The sequence below is a fragment of the Hibiscus syriacus genome, unplaced genomic scaffold (genome assembly GCF_006381635.1).
Source record: "Hibiscus syriacus cultivar Baekdansim isolate YM2019G1 unplaced genomic scaffold, ASM638163v2 tig00110927_pilon, whole genome shotgun sequence".
In the NCBI taxonomy this organism is placed as follows: domain Eukaryota; kingdom Viridiplantae; phylum Streptophyta; class Magnoliopsida; order Malvales; family Malvaceae; genus Hibiscus; species Hibiscus syriacus.
In genome coordinates, this window is record NW_024062914.1 from 119,635 (window position 1) to 136,252 (window position 16,618).

The 16,618-nt window shown below is 35.9% G+C and overlaps 1 pseudogene; it reads left to right on the forward strand.

The window, feature by feature from the left end:
- Nucleotides 1-228: 228 nt before the first annotated feature.
- On the forward strand, nucleotides 229-12,200 carry LOC120146482 (annotated as a pseudogene).
- Nucleotides 12,201-16,618: the final 4,418 nt, after the last annotated feature.

Here is a 16,618-nt window from a genome sequence, read left to right on the forward strand (position 1 = left end):
ATTGATTTGATGATTATAAAAATAAAATAATTTAAAATTTTTAATTTTATCTTAAATCTTTATAATGCTATTGCCTATAGTTTACAAAAATTAAATTTTAAATTGTAGAATAGAATAAACATTTTTGATATATTTAATATTTTAATATAAACAAAAGTGTAAGAGCAATACCTTTAACCCTGGCGCTGCCATTGGAGGTGCAAGTAAAAGAAGGGGTTGAGAGGTGTAATGGAGGCTGGTTGAGGGGAAATCCCATTTGGTATCGATTTTCACCCTTCAAAAAACTCGTCGCCGTTTCTCTCATCACCGGCGACCTCCATATGTATTCCTCTCCCTCCCCCTCCTTTATTTATTTATTTGTTTATTTCTCTTTCCAGTTTCTTCCCTCTTTTATATGATATTTCAAGTACAAATTATCAACTGAGTTCGATTCTCTTTTACAGATACAAATATAAAGCAGATGATTCCTCGCTAAAAAGGTGCACATTCCATCTTTGTTGTTGAAATAATTTCCATTTATTCTCGTGGTGAATTTCCAAAGGCTTTCTTGAATCTATTTGCTGATAAGATGTGGGTGAAGTGTCTGGGTGAATTAAATTCTAAAGGTTTCTTTAATATATTTGCTGTTAAGATGCTTGGATTTTCGAGCTCATGCTGAGTCCTGTAGAACAGTTCGGTTTATCAGTGGTGGACAAGGTAAAGTGTTTTCTTTTGTTATCATTATTTCTCTCGGTGGATTATTTTCTAATGCTGGTTGATTGTGTTTGTGGATTCAGCTGTGGCGACTGGTTCTAAAGATTGCTCTATTCTGGCCACAGATGTTGAAACCGGATCAATAAGTGCTCGTCTCGAGAATGCTCATGAGTGTGTTCTCACTTTCGTTTGGTGTACATTTTCTTTTGCTTTTTTAATTGGTTTTTGAAATACAATTTTATTTGGATGTGCATGAATGCCATCAATAGTTTGATTAATCTTACAGAGTCAACTGTTGCCTCTGGAGACAATGAAGGCTGTATTAAGGTTCCCTATTACTTGGTTCTAAGGATTTTATGTGGTCCAAATGGTAAGTTAAACATGTGCCTATTTGCTTCCTTCTTTGCAGATATGGGATACCCGGCAGATATCATGCTCTGGCTCCTTTAATGGTCATGAAGACTACATTTCAGACATGAATTTTGTACCTGATTCCATGAAATTGCTAATAGCAAGGTATATGCCTTTGCAATCATCTTAAAACATTTCCCAGTTCTGAACCTCAGCGAGATCATTCAAAAACTATTCTGATTTAGGTCAACTGTCGATTGCAAGAGATTTTGTTTCCTTCTTTCCAATTAGAATTGGTAAATGCTAGTGTGAGAAATCAGAGTAATCCTCTCTTATTTTATATTATATAATCATTAGGATTTGTTACGTATTTATATACAAGTTGTATGTCTATCTCAAGAAACATTAAGTTAGGAAAGAAATTAATTCTAGGGAAAGATATAATCCCTTAAAGTAAGGTATTGTAACTACAAGAAATATTCATTGAATCCTATTAGGATCATTCCTAATTTAATCTATTTCTTGGCACGTATATTCCTACATTCCCCCTCAAGCTGGAGAAGTACATTTTATAATCCCAGTTTGGATACAAAATTGTCAAATGCATGTTTTGATAAGGCCTTTGTAAACATGTCTGCTAACTGTCCTTCTGAAGGGATGTAAAATAGAGCAACTATCCCTTTGTTTACTTTCTCTGAAATGAAGTGCCTATCAATTTCAACATCTTTTGTTCTATCATGTTGAACTGGATTTTTGGCGATTTGAATTGCTGATTGATTGTCACAAAGAACTTCAAAATTGTCTTCTTGTTCAGGGTATAGTTCTTTTAGCAGCTTAAGTATCCATATTCCTTCACACATTCACAATGCCAGGGCTCTAAATTCTGCCTCAACACTACTTCTCGAAACAATTGATTGTTTCTTATTTCTTCGAGTAACAAGGTTTCCCCATACAAATGTGCAATGGCCACTAATAGATCCCCTTTTGTTAAGTCCCCTGCCCAGCTAGAGTATGTGAAGACTTTCACAGATCTGTCTGAAGACTTTTTGAACATGAAACCATGTCTAGGAGTTTTCTTCAAGTACTTCTGGATCTTGTCAGCTGCTGCCATGTGTTCATTAGGATTAGCCATGTGTTGACTAATTACATTTACTGAAAAAACTATATCCGACCTAGTTAATGACAAGTAGATTAGCTTTCTCCTAACCTTTGAAATTTAACTGTATCTGCTAAGGATGTTGCTTCCTTGTTGAATTTCAGGTTGGCTTCCATTGGTGTATCTACTGGCTTACACCCTAAAAAACCTGCTTCATTGAGTAAGTCAAGAACATACTTTCCTTGGTTGATCACGAGCCCCTCTTTAGTTCTTGCAACCTCCATACCTAGGAAGTATCTCAACTTTCTTAAGTCCTTAGTTTCAAATTCCTTGTTTAGGAGTGTTTTTAAACTGCTAATTTCCTCATCATCATCTCAAGTTAGGATTATGTCATCCACATACACAATTAGGATAACTATTTTATTCCTGGAATTTTTCTTGATGAAGAGTGTATGATCGGTAAGGGACTGCCTGTAGCCATTTCTTAGGATCACTTTGGTGAACCTTTCAAACCAGGCCCTAGGGGACTGTTTTAGCCCATATAATGACCTATTAAGCTTGCACACTTTCTGATTTGCTTCAATAGACTCCAAACCAGGTGGTACCTTCATATAGATTTCCTCCTCGAGTTTTCCATTGAGAAAGGCATTTTTAACATCAAATTGATGTAGTTTCCAGTTATAGTTGACAGCAAGACTTAGTAGTACCCTGAACTGTATTGAGTTTAGCCACTGGAGCAAAAGTCTCTGTAAAATCTACCCCATAGGTTTGTGTATATCCTTTAGCCACTAGTCTTACTTAAATACACTGCCATTAGAATTATATTTCACAACAAAGATCCATTTACAGCCAACATGTTTTTTTACCTTGTGGAAGGTCTGTTATAGTCCATGTAGCATTCTTCTCGAGTGCACTGATTTGCTCTTCAACAACCCTTCTCCATTTAGGATCCTTTAATGCTTCATCAATATTTGAGGGGATTTGTTCTTCATTCAAGCAAGCTGTAAAGGCTTGGAAAGAAGGCAATAAAGAGCTGTAACCAACAAATCTTTGAATAGGGTGTTTAGTGTATTGCCTTACTCCCTTTCTAATGGCAGTAGGAAAAACATCAATATTAGGAGAAGTGGACTTACTGTACTCATTTCCTTTTTCCACATTGGCAGCTAGACCTAAATCCAACTCTCGGCAAGTGTCAAATTGGAGAATAGCCTTAGGTATAGTTCTCTTTTTTCTTTTGCAAACCAAAAGCTGTTTAGGAGGTGTAGTTTTGGAAGTATTAGGATGATTATTAGGAGTGGGTGTAGAAGAATTTGAAGGTATAGATGGAAAGGTGGTACGTGTAGGTAACAAAGGTGGATATAAAGGTGACAAATCTTAAGGTAGTGAAAAATTAGGAGAGGTCTCGTTTATTGCAAATGAGGGTATCGATTATTGGAGGAAAAAGGGGTTGAAGGGGGTCGTATTTAAAGTAGATTTTAAAAGAGCTTATGATTCTGTGGATTGGGCTATATTGATGAAAATAATGTGCAAAATGGGGTTTGGGGATAAGTGGTCTTCGTGGATTAATCAATGCGTTTCAACAGCCACAATTTCAGTTCTTGTTAATGGGTCACCGACAGAAAAATTTAAAACAGCAAGAGGTCTCCGGCAAGGCTGTTCATTAGCTCCAATGTTGTTTAATTTGGTTGGAGAGTTGCTTCATTTGATGTTGGCTAAAGCAGTGGAGATAGGGCTGTTTTCGGGCTTTGAGTTAGGAAATCAAGAGAGGTTGTTTATGCTATCACATTTGCAATTTGCGGATGACCTCATTATCTTTAGCAAGGCTACTGTTCGAGACTTGAAGAATGTCAGAAGGGTGCTGTTAATTTTTGAATTGATGACAGGTTTGCAATTGAATTTATCTAAGAGTAAAATCTTCGATATTAATGTGGATCCGGATGAGTTAGCAAGTTGGGCAGTGGAAATTGGCTGCACAGTGGGACTTTTTCCAACAGAATATTTAGGATTACCCTTGGGATCTAAGAGGAATTCTGCAGTATTGTGGGAACCAATAGTCCAGAGATTTTATTCTAAATTGGCTGGTTGGAAGGCTAATTCCTTATCTCTAGCTGGTAGGGCAGTTTTAGTGAAGTCAGTTTTGTGCTCTCTTCCGACTTATTTTCTCTCCCATTTTAGAATTCCAATTGGTGTGGTTAAGAGATTGAATTCTATAATGGCAGCCTTCCTTTGGGGCGGTTCGGCAGATAAGAGGAATATTCATTGGCTGAATTGGAAGTTAGTATGCAAGCCGAAGAGGTTGGGGGGTTTGGGAATTCCAAATTTGGCACTTCTAAATAGAGCTCTTTTGGGTAAATGGGTATGTAAATTTGCATCAGAGAAGAATTAGTGGTGGAAAAAAGTTGTGTTGCGTGTATAATTTAGACTTTAATACATGCTTATTTATGAATTCTTTGTCTAATCGGGCATCTTGGATTTGGAAAGGAATAATTAATAATTTCTTTTCTAATGATGATTATGGGGAATGTATAAGGAAGAATTTGTGTTTGAAGATGGGGAATGGAGAGACAGTGCAATTTTGGCATGATTCTTGGTTGGGTTCGTTCCCTTTAAAAGTTGGGTTCCCAAGGATCTTTGTTCTATCACTGAATAAAGGGGGCAAAGTTGCAGAATTCATGGAAAATTCTTCTTCAGGGTGCTTCTGGGACATTAAATTAAGGAGGAATTTGGTGGACTGGGAGGTTGAACAGTGGATGCAGCTTATGTCCTTGTTGAATTCTACCTCTCTATCATCTTTGCAAGATGACTGTTGGGTCTGGACAGGGAATGGGGAGGGTTGTTTTTCAACTAAATCTTGTGTGAAGTGCTATTTTGATTGGGCTGGTAATGAGGAAGATGATGGTACTTGGGACAATATTGTATGGACAGGGGTTGCTCCTCCTCGAGTCGAAACTTTTGTTTGGCAGGCTGCTCATCAGAGAGTGGCAGTTAGAGAGGAATTGATAAAGCGAGGGGTTTCAGGGATTGAAGACTCGTTATGTCCTTTGTGTGGTAAGTGTGTGGAGTCGGTTTCTCACCTATTTGTTCATTGTGAGGTTGTCAGCGGCCTGTGGTATAGATTCTTGTCATCTTGGAATGTATCTTTTGTGCCACCTCAGACTTTGTTGGATTTCATAATCGTTTGGAATGATTTAATCCCGAAATCCACCATTTGGAAGTTCATCCCTAGGGCGGTGCTTTGGACGGTTTGGAAGTGTAGAAATGATATTATTTTTGGGAAAGGAAAGGTGGATGGCCCGTTATTGTTCTTCCTTGTTCGTTTTAGAATTGCATCATGGTTTGTCGCGAGATTCAATGATGTGCAAATAAATTTTGAATCTCTAGTGGGTGATATTAAAATAGCTGATTTGGGGGTAAGAATGAAGAAGGATTCTATTTCTTCCTCGTGTTGGACTGCTCCTCCCTTGGGTTACGTTAAATTAAATGTTGATGGTGCGATGTCTAAGGAGTGGGATAAAGGAGGCATTGGTGGATTATTAAGGGATGCTCAAGGGTTGCAGCAGGGTTCGTTTTCCGAAAGGATTGGGGGGGGGTCCTCCTATTCTTTCAGAGCTATTAGCTATAAAAAGAGGGCTGATGTATATTGAGGAGAAATCTTTGGTTTCATTTCCAAGGGTCATATTGGAATCAGATTCCCTTAATGCACTGAAATGGATTAAAAATCCGGGTGTATGTACTCCTATGTTCCAGCCGTTGGTGAAAGACATTGCTGCATTAGTGGAGAGTAGAGGGGTAATTGTTAGGCATATTTTGAGAGCTGCTAATTGTGAAGCGGATAAACTAGCTAAAGAAGGAATAAGATGAATATTAGATTATTGGCTAGGTTGCACAATTATTGAGCAGGTTTTTATGTTCTGTGTTTGGTTTTTAAGTTTTATGTTGTAACAGAACTTCTTAGGATGGATATGTATTATTCTGGTATTAATGAATTTTTAGGCACTCTTTTCCTCCTTCCCATGCCCTTCATGTTATTGTTGTAACATGGAGGTCAAGAAGGGGGTTTTTAACGAGGCCTATCCAATTTCTATCAAAAAAAAAAATTAGGAGAGGTTACCTGATGTTGATGATAAGGTTGAAAATCATTCCATGTCTCTCCCTGAATTTCAGCTTTAGGAAAATAGGGGTCTTGCTAAAAAAATGTGAGATCCATAGTTACAAAATCGTTTAGAAGGTGGGTGATAGCATTTATAACCCTTCTTTAGTGAACAATACCATATCAGAATGCATTTTAGGGTTCTAGGATCAAACTTGGACCTATTAGGAGCAAAATTATGGATAAAAACAGTGCAGCCAAAGACTTTAAGACGTAAAATAGAAGAAATAGGCTTGAAGTGGGGGTAACTCTCCAAGAAAATGGATTGAGTAGTATGAAAATTCAAAACCTTACTAGGCATACGGTTTATCAAATATGTGGCAGTTAACAAGGCCTCTCCCCACAAGTAGATTGAAACATTGTTGGTGAAGATAAGAGAACGGGTAACATCAAGAAGGTGTCTATGTTTCCTCTCGACAATGCCATTTTGCTGTGGAGTGTCAACACATGAACTGATTTGAACTATTTCTTTGGTTTTGAAAAAATCTCCTAACGATGTAGCAAAGAATTCACTGCCATTATCAGAATGAAAAAGTTGAATTTTGGAATGAAATTAGCTGTCAACCATGGTATAAAATCTCTCAAATATGACAGAAGTTTCAGATTTGTCTCTTGTTAATAAGTCCAAGTTAGCATACTATGGTCATCGATAAATGTAATGAACCACTTACAACCATTAGCATTCTTCACTCTAGAAGGGCCCTAAATGTCAATATGAACCAAAGAAAAAGGGCGTGAAGACTTATATTTAGATGGTGAATAGGATGCTTTGGTATGTTTAGCAAGAGAACAAATATGACATTTAAACAAATGTGGCTTTTTATTAATAAAAATAGAAGGATATAACTTTGCTAGATGTTGAAAACTAGCTTGGCCTAACCTAAAATGCCATAACAGAATAGTATCAATTTTTTCTAAGGCTGTGAAAGAAGTGGGAGGTGTCTGTTCGAAAGCTGAAGGAGGGCCATTTAGGATATAGAGGCCATTGTGCAAGCTAGCATTGCCAATCATCTTCTTCATGTCCAATGCCTGCAAAGTAAACCAGATTCTTTAAAATTGATAGCACAATTTAAATCCTTCTAAAGTTTACTGACAGATATGTGGTTGTAAGCAAGATTATGTACAAAAAGGACATTATCAAGGAGCAGATTCTTATTGAGAGAGATAGAACCATGTCCATGAATCTGGGAAAGGGAACCATCTGCAATTTTAATAGCCCTATCAAATGTAGCTGAAAAAGTTTTAAACAATGTCTTGTTACCAATCATGTGATCTGAAGCCCCGGAGTCAAGAACCCAAGTGGGGTTCAACTGTTGAGAAGTAAGGGCTGTAGGAAAAGTTTACCTTCTGGTTCAGCCATGGCTAGATTACTTGCTCGAGGCCCTGCTAATTGACTAAACATCCTCTGAAGATCTGCAATTTGTTCCTACAGCCCTATCAAATGTAGCTGAAAAAGTTTTAAACAATGTTCTGTTACCAGTCGTGATCTGAAACCCCGGAGTCAAGAACCCAAGTGGGGTTCAACTGTTGAGAAAGAAGGGCTGTAGGAAAAGTTTTACCTTCTGATTCAGCCATGGCTAGATTACTTGCTCGAGGCCCTGCTAATTGACTAAACATCCTCTGAAGATCTGCAATTTGTTCCTTGGTGAAAGTAGAAACAGTAGTGGCAGAAGCTAATCTGATACCATGTGAGAAATCAGAGTAATTCTCTCTTATTTTATATTATATAACCAATAGGATTTGTTACATACTTATGTACAAGCTATATCTCTATCTTAGGAAACTTTAAGTTAGGAAAGAAACTAATTCTAGGGAAAGATATAATCCCTTAAAGGGATTGTAACTACAAAAAAATTCACAGAATCCTATTAAGAGCATTCCTAATTTAATCTATTTCCTGGCACGTATATTCCTACGGCTAGAGAAATGCCAATTGAAATAATTTGTAGCTCAAGAAGATGCTTGTTTAAGAGAAAAATGAGTGTTTTATTGGGAAGATTTTAATAAATACAGGGATAGGAATGCCTATGATTCTTTCTTTCATTATTCTCCTTTCACAGTATATCTGGTTTCTTCCTTTTTCTTTCTTCGCACTGTTCTTGATTACTCTGAAGATCTGCAATTTGTTCCTTGGTGAAAGTAGAAACAGTAGTGGCAGAAGCTAATCTGATACCATGTGAGAAATCAGAGTAATTCTCTCTTATTTTATATTATATAACCAATAGGATTTGTTACATACTTATGTACAAGCTATATCTCTATCTTAGGAAACTTTAAGTTAGGAAAGAAACTAATTCTAGGGAAAGATATAATCCCTTAAAGGGATTGTAACTACAAAAAAATTCACAGAATCCTATTAAGAGCATTCCTAATTTAATCTATTTCCTGGCACGTATATTCCTACGGCTAGAGAAATGCCAATTGAAATAATTTGTAGCTCAAGAAGATGCTTGTTTAAGAGAAAAATGAGTGTTTTATTGGGAAGATTTTAATAAATACAGGGATAGGAATGCCTATGATTCTTTCTTTCATTATTCTCCTTTCACAGTATATCTGGTTTCTTCCTTTTCTTTCTTCGCACTGTTCTTGATTACTCTGTCATTCCTCTCTATGAATGCCCTTTCTAATGGTTTTGTCCATGCGTAATATATCTTTATTTTTCATTGTTAAGTGGAGATGGGACTCTATCTGTTTGCAATCTTCGAACATATAAAGCAAGCTCTTGCTTGGAACGTTTCTAAAATGTATATGAATCTGATTGCAGAATGGATTTGGACAATTATTTTATCGATTCATTTCTCTATTGATCATAGGTTCAAACACGCTCTGAATTTTCTGAAGATGAGCTTACTTCTGTTGTCGTTATGAAGGTATGTGCATTCATTTAATTGCTCAATGATCAGATTTTGTGGTTGCATCTAATGTACTTTTTGCCAAACCTCTCTAAAAGCCAATCTATCTTTACTAAATTTGCATTTTAACCATGTTACTTCACTTTATATTTCTTCTATCACACTTTCATTATCAGGTCGGTTAAACCTCTTGGATAACTAAATATGTAAAGCCTCCATCAAAATTGGTGTAGATAAAAAAATCCCAAAGTAGTGACATTGGAGGGAGGGGGAACCCATTTAGTCGGTGATTTCATTGATAGATTTTTATTTTGAAGTAAGTCATTTAATCATATATAAATTTATTTATTTTCCATTTAACCATAGTTAAACTTAATTAAATGGCATAATAACTGAACCTACTGTATTTTAATTTAGATTGAAGGAGACATGAATTGAATTTAGTTTCATTTAAGAAGACAAATATAAAGGTTGGAGAAAGATAAAAAAGAGGTGGACAGTTGAGTGGGGGTTGGGCCCATGTTGGACCAATGAGATAGTCTTGAAATATTCAGTTATCATCCCTCATGTGATAGTAAGAGGCAGTGGATGGTTAGGCCACCCTCTCCAATTGCAAGCCAAAATTATCCATCACCTTGAAAATGAAGTACCAACAATAAACATAGACTTCCTATCATTATTATTATTTTATTGAATCCAGACCTGTGAAGATTGAGAATCAGATTCCTGGGGCATGAGAGGCATTTGTTCATCTTTGAAAATATTCAAGTGGGATTCAGCGGGATCCAGTATTTTTTCTTTTGCTCTTACCATTTTAGACGGTGTTGTCAACCGTGCAAGTTGCTGCACTCCTGGGTGCTGGAACCTTTATATTGCCTCAGCTGCAACAGAAGAGCTCAAGTAAAGGCACAATATGTATATGTATTTGTAGTTATGTGTGTGTGTATGTATAGCTCCATTTTATTAACAAAACATGCAATTGTTGGCCAATATGTATGATTTCCTTATGGTCCCATTTATGTTGTTGAATACGCAGCATAGATTTTATGTCCATTTAATTGCAAAAATGCCATGAACCTTTTTTCATCTGAGGGCTTTTGGATAATAAATTTTAAAGAAGGAAACAAAATTGGTTGTGAGGAATTCATTTCTGGGATTATTTTGGTTGCTCAACTATGCTTCCTCTGAAGATATGAGAGACTTTCCTTTCTAAGAGAAATTATTTGTCTTTCAATTCATGAGTAACTGTGTTTTCTGTTAGAAATATAAACTAAGACAGTGCTTATAATATCTCATTATTGTGAGAGTTTGAATGTAGTTCTCATAATCTAGCTTTCCCTTTCTTGTCCCAACTTTATTTTAATAGACCTTGTATACTGTCAGAATGGTCGGAAAGTTATTTGTGGATCACAAAGTGGAACTTTGCTGTTATATTCATGGGGATTTTTTAAGGACTGCAGGTATTGTGCATCACAAAGCAGCACTTGTTATTTTTCTGAATCCTCCATGATATGAAATTCTTTCTTCTCTTCCCCCACCCTACCTCTCTCTATGATGTTTGCACCATATGTTGTTCCCTGAATAATACATTTCGTTGTTTAGTGATCGATTTGTTGATCTTTCTCATAATTCTGTTGAGGCCTTGTTGAAGGTAAGCTGGTTTACAGATTCTTATAGTAGCAGTTGGCTTGAAATAATCAATAAACATTTTACATTTTAATATTTGTTGTGTCAGCTTGATGAAGATAGACTTATTGCAGACACTGAGAATGGACTCATCAGGTAAGGCATGAGCATGGAAGGAGATAATTATTTAGATTTTGATTTGATCTGCCTTCTCTAACATTGATTTAAATTTGTTTGAATTTCCCTAGCCTAGTAGGCATATTACCTAACAGAGTCATACAACCAATTGCAGAGCATTCAGAATATCCGGTTGAGGGCCTTGGTACATTTCGTTCCCCCTTTCTTATCAATGTTTTTGTTTACTATGTTCTCTTCTCTACATCTAGGTAGAATTAACCTGATCTTTGGGCATGGCTAATGTTACGAAGTCGCCTTTTACTTTGCTGTTATAACTATCTTTTATGTAATGGTGTAAATGGTCTTGTGAATTGGTGTTCTGATGAACAACCAACTGCAATCTTAATTCAAAATCGGACCTGTCCTTTAAGCTTTGTGCTGTTTTCTCTTAAAGAGTTGGTAGTTTCTTTCTATGCTTTGCTTGCTGGAATCATTTTTTCTCTTTCTCCCTGATTGCTGAAAATGCTTACCTGTTTTCTGTTTGTAGCTTTTTCTCATGATAGGAGATTCCTTGGTAGTATATCACATGATCAGATGTTGAAGGTGTGTATTTCTCCCCTCTATGGTTGCTTGTACAAAAACTAGTACTTTATCTGGTATATTCTCTTGCACCTGAATGATTGCATGGAGAACTTTTCGTTGGCATAGCCATAAACAGTATGGAAGTTATTCGCCGACTTGTGACGGTTAGCACTTGTAACAAGTGAGTGAAATCAGTAGGTTGGGATAATCCAGATGCTTCGGTGGATGACTTCATTACATCTGATTAAGATGCGCTTTAATTTATTTATTTAATGCAATTGTGGGATCTAAATGATATATTGCAAAGTTCCGAAAACACTGGAAAAGGTCAAGCTGCCAGTTCAGACAGTGACAGTGAGGAGATGGACGTGGATGATAATCCGCCTCGTTCTAAGAAAGGTATGCTCCCTCTGATAAGATTATTTGCGCAAATCATGCAACTGTTGCATCACTGTCATTGAATAGTTTCATGTTTCTTGTATAACATGGATAGGGTTTCAAATGTAGCCGTGCAGAATTATCTTTCCTTAGGATCGATATATAGTTGGAAAAACATGACAAGTTTGTGATTTGTTGTGTTGTTTGCAGGGACAAAGACTAAAAAATGCAAACAAAGCAGCTGGTTTTAGCGGTTCAAGTAACTTTTTTGCAGATCTTTAGCAATTTTGGAGGGTTGGTTGGTGGTTTTACCCGTGATTATGACTTGTGAAATTGCTTTGGGTACATTCTCCATGCCATCAAAGACATTGTATAAAACATGGTTTTGTTATTATTATATATTATTACTCTTTCAACCATTTTCAACAAAAGGTATGTATGATCTCTCAATCATATATTAAGGAAAACGAAACTCTTTAGTACCTAAATCATTAATTATTAGTTTTGGTATGTTTTAATTGTTTAATTTTTTTTTTCATTTTAGTGAGTACTAATTAGTTTTGGTATGTTTTAATTGTTTAGTTTTTTTTTCATTTTAGTGAGTTCTAATTAGTTTTGGTATGTTTTAATTGTTTAGTTTTTTTTCTCTCATTTTAGTGGGTATTTTTAGCATCCATTGTTTAAAATTTAACGTTATTTTTTTACTGTTTTTTTCACAAAATATAACGTTAAATTTTAAATAGAGTATTAAATGAAACAAAAAATAAATTTGAGGTGAATATGAACACTAAAATGAGAAAAAAATTAAACGTTTTTAAAAAGGTTAAAAATTTATATACTAAAACGCATCAAAAACTAATAATCCTTTTATATTATATCCCCAACAATTCGTGAATTCGTGCTTCACACGCATATGTATGGTATTTCCTTTCCTTTTAGAGGGAGAGAATGAGTAGTTAGGGGTGCACAAAAAATTCGAATATCCGATTTTACGAAAAAAATATTCGAAACCGGATTTGGGAAAAACTGGTTTTTTTTAACCGGATCGGATTTTTTTAAACCGGTTATTTTAACCGGTTTGGAGAAAAAAACCCAGACCGGTTTTTTTACCGAATAAAAAACCGGTTTTTATCCGAAAAAAAACCGGTCTGGGTTTAAAAAACTAGTCGTTTGTGACCGTTTTTGACCGTTTTTTTCTTTAAAAAATTACCATTTTACCACCCTAAACATGTATAAATAGGTTGGGGATGTATTTGGTTGATTACAACTTTCTCAAATCTTATTACACAACACTTAAACATCTCTTAAATCTTAGTTTTGTAATTTTTTGTTCATCATGAGTAACACTGCTGAATCTTCCGTCGGGGGAAACCTTGTCGTGAGAGTGATCGAACACACTCGAAACAAAGATATTTGGGATCACTACGATTTATGTGAGATGTCAAATGGCTCGAGGAGGGCGCGTTGTAAACTTTGTCTAAAGTTTCTTGCATCGGAAGGAAACACAACGTTGAATAACCATTTGACAAAATCATGCAAGGCACTTCGCTCAAGATCGGATCCTAGTCAATCGAATCTTACACCGCAAGGTGGTGTTTTTGTTTACGACAACGAAAAATTACGAGAATCGTTTACAAAGTTCGTGATTACAAAAGCATTGCCGTTCGACCACTTTGATGATGAAGATTTCACGACAACAATTCAACAACTAATGCAACCACGTTATACTCAAGTAAGTCGTACTACCCTTAGAAGAGATGCTATAAAAATGTGGCGTACGGCGAGGGAAAAAATGATTTTAGGATTCCAAGAACACCGTTATGGTGTGTCGCTTACATGTGACGTTTGGAGTTCCCCTCATAATACCGGAAATTCTTTTTTAGCCGTTACGTCACATTGGTTAGATCAAGATAATTGGCAAATGATGAAAAGAACAATCGCGTTTGAATTATTCGGTGAGCCGCATACCGGTGCTAATTTATTTACACTTTTAAAACGGGTAATTTGTCTTTATAAATTAGAAAATAAAGTTTTTTCTATATCCTTTGATAATGCATCGAATAATACAAACGCGGTTCCAAGATTGAAATATTACTTTCACCGATTTTAGACGGTGCGTTTTTTCATACCCGTTGCGTTGCACACATAATTAATTTATCCGTGCAAGCCGGTTTGGAGGTTATTGAGCCAATTAGATTAGAATTTAAAACAATGATAAAATCGATTCTTTGTAACAACAACAAAAGACTAAATGATTATAAACGATTTTGTAAGTCTGTTAATAAAAAAGCTTTGGGTCCTAATTTGGATTGTCCAACTCGTTGGAACTCAACTTGGATGATGATGCATACTGCCTTAAGGCAAAGGGAAACATTGCAAACATTTCACGATCGGCTTTTTGAGAGGGGTCATGTCCCAAACATTTATCCGGATTCGAGTTGGGAAACTATAGCCAAAATAACCGATTTGCTTGAGGTTTTTAAAAATGCAACAACTTTTTTATCCGGTGTTTATTACCCTACTAGCCCGTTGGTTCTTAATCAAATATTTTTGTTGGCTACCCGACTAAATGACTTTGAATTTGAAACCGAAGTTTTTCAAGAAATTGGCTTTGCAATGAAGGAAAAACTTTTAAAATATTTTAAGGAGATTCCCCCATTTTTACTTGTGCCGCCGCTTTAAACCCAACGTTAAATGTTGGTGGGGTTGAAACACTAATTGAACAAATTGCGTTTGCTTTTAATCTAACCGATGATGAACCCAACTTTGTCCAAAACCAAATAAATTATTTTAACAAATATTTTCGAGACATGTTTGCAATTTATTTAACTAAATACGGATCAAGTAGTGTAATACACGATCAAATGAGAATGAATGCGGAATCATCTAGTAGACGTCCAAGTAACATAAATTTGAATCTTTTTAACACTCTTGTAAATTCCCAATCCAAACGATCACGTACTACCACCCCAAGTAGCGAGTTGGGAAATTACATGTCATGCGATTTTCTATCAAAAATGACATTTGAAGAGTTTGAAGTTTGGATATTTTGGCTTGGTGGAAAGAAAAGGAAGCACAATTTCCGATTCTAGCCGCCATGGCCCGTGATTTACTAACCGTCCAAGCTTCTACGGTAGCTTCGGAATCCGCTTTTTCTGTTAGTGGCAGGGTTATATCACAACGGAGATCAAGACTAAGTCCCGAGTCGGTGGAAGTATGCATTTGTTTAAAGGATTATTTGGATGGAGCGGCTCGTAAGCAACATATCACCACCCTAGAATATGCAATTGATGCCGATTTGGAAGCAAACTTACACATTGAAGAAGTCGAACTTGGAATATCCCCTCTAAACGAAGAAGGCGAAGATGATGAAGAAGAGATGGCAATGTAGTTTATTTTATAACTTTATTTCAATTATCGTAAACTTTGTTTCAATTATCGAACTTGAAGTTTTTAAGTATTTGAATTTATCGAACTTGGAAGTTTTTAAGTATTTGAATTTATCAAACTTGGAAGTATTTAAGTATTTCAATTATGTTGAGTTAATTAAGTATTTCAATTAAGTATTTGAATTTATCGAACTTGAGGTTTGATGCTTTCTCTTTGATTCTCTCTTGATTCTAGTTGCTTGATGTTTCTTGTCTTTGATCAATGGCTTCTAAGCTTGCTTAAATACACCTTGAATCACTTCTGAACGTTAGTGATAATTAATGAAGATAATATAGCCGTTTAAGTGTGAAAACATTTAATAAAAATGCTTGGAGCATGGGGGAATTGGTACCCTCTCATAGGGAATCAGTTCCCTAAGTGTAAAATTCAAATATTTCGACCGTTGAATAGGGGGGGAATCGGTACTCCTATGGGGGAATCGGTTCCCTCCGAGCATTCTGGAAATCTCGGAGCCAAACCATTCAGTGAGGAATCGGTACCCCTTGGGGGGGAATCGATTCCCTATGAGCAATCTGGAATATTAAAATCGGTTTTTTTATAACCGGTTTTTTAAAAAAACCGGTTTTTTTAAAACCGAAACCGGTTACACCGGTTAGGATATCCGGCCCTCCAAACCGGTTAGAAACCGAACCGGTTATTTTATAAACCGGTTTTTTTTCTATGGAAAAAAACCGGATCGGATAAAAATCGATCCGGATCGGATTGAAATCCGAATTATGTGCAACCCTATGAGTAGTTACACCGGTAAATAAAAGAACGAGTGAAATAAAAAGATTGTAAACCAGAATCCCAACCTCTGTGCAAAAGTATTATTATAGCAGGATAAAAAAAAAAACAGGAGAGTAAATTATATCAAAGGACACCCAATTATTCGTTACAAATGAATCTCTGAAATTTAGTGATTTATTTGTAACCTTAAGAATAATTGAGTGACATGTTTTGTATTTTACCTAAAAACAAAAAAAGGTAAACTAGAAAGGGGCAGAAACGACGTCGCGCATTCCTTGAGGCTGTAGGTCTTGGAAGTACTCTAGTTCATTGAGATCCACGGTGGTATCCATGTTATCTCCTGCAGCGCAAATTACTGGCTCTAATCCCTGTTCATCATCATCATCCCATTACCAATCTATTAATGCATTGATAGTCATACATCCATTCTCCATAATACAAACAATTAGGGTAATTCTTTTCACCTATAATATAAAAGCAAGCAACCTAGTCCATAAAGGAAATAACAATTTAAAACAACCTTTTTCTGATTAAAAAAATGACTTGTAACCTTTACTTTTTTTTTTTTTGGAAAAATAGAAAATAATACCAAGG